The sequence below is a fragment of the Rousettus aegyptiacus genome, unplaced genomic scaffold, assembly GCF_014176215.1.
Source record: "Rousettus aegyptiacus isolate mRouAeg1 unplaced genomic scaffold, mRouAeg1.p scaffold_m13_p_6, whole genome shotgun sequence".
NCBI lineage: Eukaryota > Metazoa > Chordata > Mammalia > Chiroptera > Pteropodidae > Rousettus > Rousettus aegyptiacus.
In genome coordinates this window covers 37,439,199-37,446,423 of record NW_023416309.1, presented here as the reverse complement: position 1 = coordinate 37,446,423, position 7,225 = coordinate 37,439,199, and the positions used below count along the sequence as shown (strand labels likewise).

General features: G+C 41.9%; 1 protein-coding gene across 1 annotated transcript in view; it reads left to right on the top strand.

The window, feature by feature from the left end:
• Positions 1–448: 448 nt before the first annotated feature.
• Positions 449–7,225, top strand: part of MORN4 (MORN repeat containing 4) — an 11,066-nt gene continuing 4,289 nt past the window's right edge. Inside the window, exon 1 of the mRNA XM_016164261.2 lies at positions 449–610. The gene's annotated coding sequence lies outside the window, so the exon portion shown is untranslated. The remainder of the gene's footprint in view (positions 611–7,225) is intronic.

Below are 7,225 nucleotides of genomic sequence, written 5' to 3'. Positions count from 1 at the left end.
GGCACAGAGCTGATACATATTAAACTACAGTTGCCTGGTCCAACGTGTTACATTTTTCAAAGCTGCACCTTAAAAGCCGTGTTTAGGTTATGTCCTTAAACTCCGCAGCGGGGCCATTTACAACTATGGAGATCCGAGCAGGATAGAAGCCGTTTGAGTTGGTGGTCATTGTAGTGTATGACGCTAGTTTGGCTGAGTTCAGTTTGGTTCGGTTCAGTTTGGTTTCGACATTTCGTCTAGGCTGTCTCTGGGTAGACGACACCTGAGTTCTCTATCCGGATTGTCGAGGTGGGAACTGGGGTTCAGCCCTATCCCTCTTACAGATATATTTGGACCATGGCTATCGAGACACTTCTCCCCGCACAAAGATGGCGCCGAGCTTAGGCTGAACCAATAGAGAGTGGCGTTGCTCCCGGTTGCCTAGGTAACAACCAATGAGCAGTGGGAATTGTGCCCAGTGCGGCTGCTCGGGATGGCGGCGTCAAGTGGGGCAGGCGCTGGTGGAGGTGGCGGAGAAGCAGGTGGCAGGGACAAGCCCCGCGGAGCAGTGGTCCGGGCTGTTGGAGCCCCGCGCTGGGGCCTGACGGTCATCACGAAAGGCGGAGCCCAGGTTGGCTGGCAGCGCGAGTGGGAGGGGGACGGGAGAGTGTGATCGGTGAGGAAGGGACTGAGGAGCCCAGCCCGAGATGACAGGGTCTCCGGAGCGCGTCTCCACGACTGACGCGCTTCCTGAAGGTGGCTGCTCGGGGGTCCCAAACCTGGGCCTCCCGTCTCCATCGCCAGGGACCAAAGCCTGGGAGAGCCCCCAGCGTCCGGGTTAGTGAGCGGGGTAGGTAGGGGCCCCGTTAAGAGGGGCTGGCAGACCTGTGTGAGCTGAAGATCCAGCCTGGGCGGGAGAGCAGACAGGGGCTAGAGGGAAGGAGCAGTTCTGAAAGGCAAGAATGGGTGGTTGAAGGAAATGCGAGGTCGACTAGGAAGTGTTGCCTTGTTGCTATCTCCGGCTTTGTTTGCTCTGGACCCGCCTCTCTCACACACTGGTGGAGAGCTGTCCCACAAATCAAGGCTTGAGGAATGGGATGCCTCAGTTAGTTGATAGTAGCATCCCTGCAGTCTAACATCACCAAAATGCTTAGGTATCAGCAGGAGTAACTTGGCTGTATTAGAATAGAACTCTGCCCAGGCATTTTCCTTAACCAGGAAATAGAATAATACCCTATCAATCCCCATTAGCCCTAGGTCTTTTTATTTTTATTTTTTACCTTCTTTCTGGTGTCAGGATTTTCTTCCAAATTCCTTCTATCTAATTGTCCCACAGTCTTCCTAAGTAAGAACTTTACCTAGTAGTGATACATTTGTTTACTTTTCGAATGTAAGGGAGGCTTACAGTAAAAGAGACTTCCAGACTTAAAAACAGTATTTCATGGTCATTTAAATCACCTTAAAAAGAACGTTTGACTTTTTGTTCTAAGTTTCTTACAAGCCTAATCTTTGTTCATCAGAGCCTTCGTTTTCTTCTCTTTAGGATTCTAAAAGCCTAAAACTGAAGGCACTTTGACAAGACTGTCATACTTTGGGGAGGATGGTTTGAAAGGGAGGTGATGTTGAAGGTATATGTGGGTGATTAAGGTAGCTGCCTCAAACAGTATTCTTAAAATCTATTTCCCTTTATGTTAGTTTCTTTATTCTCTGATTTTGTACACAGGTTACTATGAATGCATAAATATTCTTTTAACAAGTTTGAAATTTAAAATTTTCTGAAATTAATAAAAACAAATGGAGTGGAAATAAAAATGATTATTTCTGTCTTTGACTTCTATTTGGAAATGTGTGGGTCAGGAGAAAAGAAAAATAGCAGGGATGTAGTCTGTTGTGTAGGCTAATAGTGTATTAGTTTACACAGACAAAATACTCATTTCCTTTTAGATAAATGTTTGGGTTGATCCTTTGCAACCCATCCAGCGAATGAGAAGAAAGGGTGGGTATATTTATAGAAGCAGCATGACTTTGTGACTAGATTCCATATGTATATCTGAAGCCTAAACTCCTAGGCCATCTATTCTTTTAAAAAAAAATTTTAAATAACTGATACAAATACTGACTTGCTAAAGTACTGACTGGGATTTTCAGTCTTCATCAGCACTGACTATAGTCTGTTAAACTAGATTTGTCTCAGTGCCCATGGTAACTGGTAAAATTTCTTTCTGGGTCAGTGGCTATGCAACTGACTATTAACTAGCGTGGCTAATGACAGAAGTCATAAATGAAAATCCTGACATTGCCCTAGACAGCGACGATATCAATTATTTGGGTACAGGTAGAAGTTTCTAGTCAATGTATTCATGGACTTGACATGTATTCTCTTTATTTAGTACTTCTGATTGTGTTCTTGAGAATGGATATCATTTTAACACAGCAACTTTTGAAGGGGGTTTGCTCTATCTTCCTAGGTCAAAAAGGAATGGAAATTTATAGTGCAGTATGTACCTTTGAAAACAAATGGGAAAGGATGGTGGCAGGGTTAGGTTGAGAGATGATGTTCCAGTTCCTATTACTGTATAACAAATTATCCCAAACTTAGCTGTTTAAAACAACCATATAATGCTCACAGATATCTCAGGTGGGATGTGGGTTCAATGACTAGGGGCTGGAATCTTCTGAAGGCTCCTTTGCTAGTGTTTGGTGCCTGGGCTAACACGATTCAAAGTGAGAACTGCCAACTGACACTTCAACACATGTGGCTGGCTGGCTGACTCGGCTTCCTCACAGCTTGGTATCCTCAGGATAGTCAGACTTCTTATGCAGTGGCTCAGGTCTCCAAGCACAAGTGTACCAGTGAGCAAGATGAAGTTGTATCACCTTTTATGATCTAACTTAAGAACATACCATCCCTTTCATCATGTTCTATTGGTCAAAGCAATCACAAGCCTACACAGATTCAAAAGAAAGGAGTTAGATTACACTTTTGGTGGGGCAATGGCAAAGTCAAATAGTAGAAGAATGTGTAAGACAGGAGCTATGATCGTAAACATCTTTGGAAAATACAATCTACCACATTTGATAATGAGATGATCTTTCAAATTTTACTGGCTTCCTTCAAATAGTTAGGGTTGTTAAAGAACAAAAATTCAACAAAGTAAATTTAAATATCTAATTGGCTTTATTGAATGATACCTGATTTGGGCAGCATCTCATCTGGTAAAAACAAGATTCCTCTAGCCAGAAAGAGGATGGAAAAAGGAAGTTAAAAGAGTAGATTATTTCAGTCACAGTTACCTTTCCTTAGGAGAAGGTCAGGGGTCTTATTAGGCAGATTACATCACTAGTGCTGACCAGGGAATTCTAGACAGAATGGTGTAAAATTCCACTCCTGGGTTAAGCTGAAATTGCAGTTATGTATTAAGTATTGGTGGAGCTTACCACAAAAGACCCTATTTTGAGTCTGTCGTTTCTTTTTAACAGAGTATATTTCCCAAGAGCTAACAGCACACCAAAAGAGTGGCTAGGTTTACAACTTCAGGAGCTGGCTAGTACTTTGTCTACTGCTAATCTTCAAACTGGAGAAACACTATTCTCTTTCTTTCAGGGACCTTCTACTGGTCTCACTGAAAGAAGGTAGGATGCCACAATTTGGGAGTTTCATGTGGCCTTGAGAAAAAATCAACAAGAGACTGTTTCCCCTGAGCCCCTGTGTGGTTAGTCTGACTCCTCAAATCTCATGGCAATAACTCCTTTCAAAGCTTTGAGTAAAAACAAGTTAACTGCTGCCTAACATTTAAAGGAAATGCCCTTATCTTATCGTCCTGTACAAATGATTTTGTGTTCATGTTTTGGAATGGTGGTTTAGTCATAAAATTTAGAAGATACTACCTTTCAGATTCTGACTTAATTTTGAAGGAATGAGATAGTTCAGATTTGTATCCTAAGCTGACTTTTAGTACTCGTGGCTTAATTTATTCTGGGAAGAGCTGAAGATGGCTTCAAGCAACCCCAATGCCTATCTGGACTGGAAAGAGTTTTCCTCCGCAGTTTCGATGGAAAACTGTTTCTCTTCCTCTCATTAATGTTAGATTTGCAGTGGAGGCATGTTGACCTCTACCCCAGGCACACTCTGATGCTGGGCTGATGATAAGAGGATTGCGCTCCTGAAATTGGATGCTAACCTTGTGGAACATTGATGGGACAGAGATGGCATACCAGATACCAGCATCACCTCTCTGAGAAAATAGCCCCAGAGGTTTTAAGGGGCTTTAAGACAAGAAAATGATCCTTTTGATGAGACCTCATCTACTATGTGAGAGACTGTGGATATGGAGTTTCTGAGTAACTAGAAAAGTAAGAAAGTCCCTGGTAGAACCTGTGGGGGTAACTCCCAGACATTTCTAGAAGAGCATCACAAAGCTGGCCTTTATTATGGGGGTAGAAATGAATGTTTATCTGCGTTTGGGTGAGACCACAGGGAGTTCAGAACTCATCTATCCTCATAGCTGGATGAAACTAGAGCTCTGAAACAGAGCCAGGCCCTAGATGATGTGACTCAGTCATGCTCTGTTCAGGTCAGGCTGTTTTTACATGAGACCATGTCTGGGCATGCGGCATCTGTATCGAAAGTCATTACAGCATAGGATATTAATAAAGAACAGATGAGTGGCAATTGTAGTTTGCTTTTCCTCTACTTAGTATTTACATCGTTAGTCAGAATTGCTGATTCCATTACAGTAATTATGTGAGTTTAGTTGTCTCTTTTCTGAAGGAGGAAAAGAACACTTACTGCACAGGGCTATGCAGTGTTCTAGATACTTTCATGTCTTTTATTTAATTTGATCCGCATGCCAATTCTGTGAAGTAGGTATATTATCTTCACTTTATTGAGGAGGAGACTGAGATTTAGGGATAGTTTCTTAAGTAAGTTGCTCAAGGTTACAGCAGGATCTGAACCCAAGTCTTTGTGCTACCAAGTCCACAACACCACTGTATTATACTGGGAGGCAGTATTAGACAGGATAGGATAAGACGGTGTTTTAAGAGCGTGGGCCCTAGAGCCAACTGATTCTAACTTGCATGTGTTAGCTGGGTGACCTTCAATAACTCACTTACCCTCTCTATAAAGTGGGAAAAATAATAATGCTTCATAAAGTTGTGAGATGAAATTAGATAATATATTTTGAAAATAATTATGGCATACAATAAGTAGTCAATAAATGTCAGTTGCTATTATAAAGATATTTCAGATAGCTTTTCTGGGATTAGCTCAGTTGATTATAGAAGGTTGTATTAGTTGACCTGGAGTATAAATAACTCAGTACTGTCCACCACCACAATCTGGAGAAAAATGTATGTCTTATTTTAGTTGAACATTAAAAGCATTTTTGTATAAATTATGCCAGATCCCTCTTGTACAGTGATACCTACTCGTTGTAACCCCATCTTGCTTCTTCATGGTAGAAACATCAGTACAACCCTTAACATTGTGTGTAATTGGGCTTCTCTGGGACTTGAAGGAAAGGGAAGCTAGCAGTTGGCGCCAAGTTAACAGGAGTTTTAAAAAAGTTGTCCTCTAAATTAGTGCTCTGAAGAAGAGGTGCACTTGTCCTGAGAGTCAGACTCTAGGTTAATTATTAATAACAGGAGATTTTTCAGTGGTGATTTTTGGTCAGAGAGCTCTTCGCATACAGTATTTCCATTTATTGGGGTAAGAGTCCACAAACTTTCAAGTGTGTAAGAATCTAGTGATATTCTTGTTAAAACGGCAGATTCAGACTCGAACTGTACAAAATTCTGATTCATTAGTTCTGGGTGTAGGCCTAGGACTCTGCATTGTCATAATCACTCGAGAAAACATTGTATTGTTTAGATCTGGAAAAGACGAAGGGATGAGTAAAAAGGCTAGGAGATTAAAAAAGGAAATAGGGTTGCATTCTTTGAATGTCAAATGATTCTATTTGTCTCTTTATATTTAATGATATTTTGAGTGTCTTAAATTCCTTTTTAATAGGATATCCTTGAATATAAACATTCTTTACCACTCACGTGAAGCCATATCTAGCCAGTCTTCAAATGTTATTGGGTGGTGGTGGTGATTTTTCTCCTATGATATATGTCATAAACATTCCTTTTGCTCCCATTACCCTGTTATCTCCCCAGTTCCAACCTTAAGACCTCATACCTAGGTGTATTGGTTAGCTTTTGCTAGATAATAACATACTACTTCAAGACATAGTGGCTTAAAACAACAACCTTTCTTTAATCCATGATTCTGTGGGCCAATAATCTGAGGCTGGGCTCAGAGGGGTAGCTCTTATGGTCTTGCATGAGCTCACCCATGCAACTGTGGTCAGCTAGGACATGTGTTCCGTGTGGTCTCTCACCATCCAGCAGACCAGCCTGGGCTTGTTCACATAGGGACAGAACAGATCCAAGTGCTGCAGGAGAGCAAGCCCAAGGTACAAACGCTTTTCAAACCTCTGCTACACCACCTTTGCTGGCGTTCCGTTAGTTATGTAACCCACCCAGATCCAATGGGTAGAAGAATAAATAAACTGCCTCATAATGGGAGGATCTGCCATGACACATTGTAGGCGCATGAATGGAAGGAGAATAATTTGTGCTCATTTTCACAATCTACTGAATTATCACATCTCCCACCTTGCAAGCTTCTCTGGCTGTAAGCTTTTGCTTCTCCAACCCATCTTGCTTCCTGCTGCCACATTGATTTTCCTTAAACTCTGCTTTCATCATATTGCGCCCCTGTTTACACGCCCCAAGAGGCTTCCTCTTTACCCACCTTATCAGCTGTAAACTTTTCTGCCTAGCTCTCAAAGGTCTCTTTAAGCTAGCCTAACCCAAAAGCAGCGCATAATACAGGGGGAAAAGAACTAGCAGCAGTCAGGGGAGCCCTGGGCACTAGTTCCAGCTCGATCACCAACTAGCTTTTAACTCTCCGGGCTTTGGTTTCTCCATCTATAAAGTGACAGAGTTTGGATTAAATCTGAGAGATTCCTTTCAGATTTAAGATTTAATCTGGATATACCTAGACAAAATTATTTTCTATTACTCCCTAGATATACCTTCACCTGTGGCAAGACCCAGCTTCTTATTCCCATTGAACGTGCCATGTTTATGTTGCTCCTTTTGCTTTCACTCCCCATGTTTTCTCAGTCCGGAATTGCTCTTTGTATTCTTCACTGCTTGTTTTTAAATTCTGCCCATCGTTAATCTCTGCCATCCA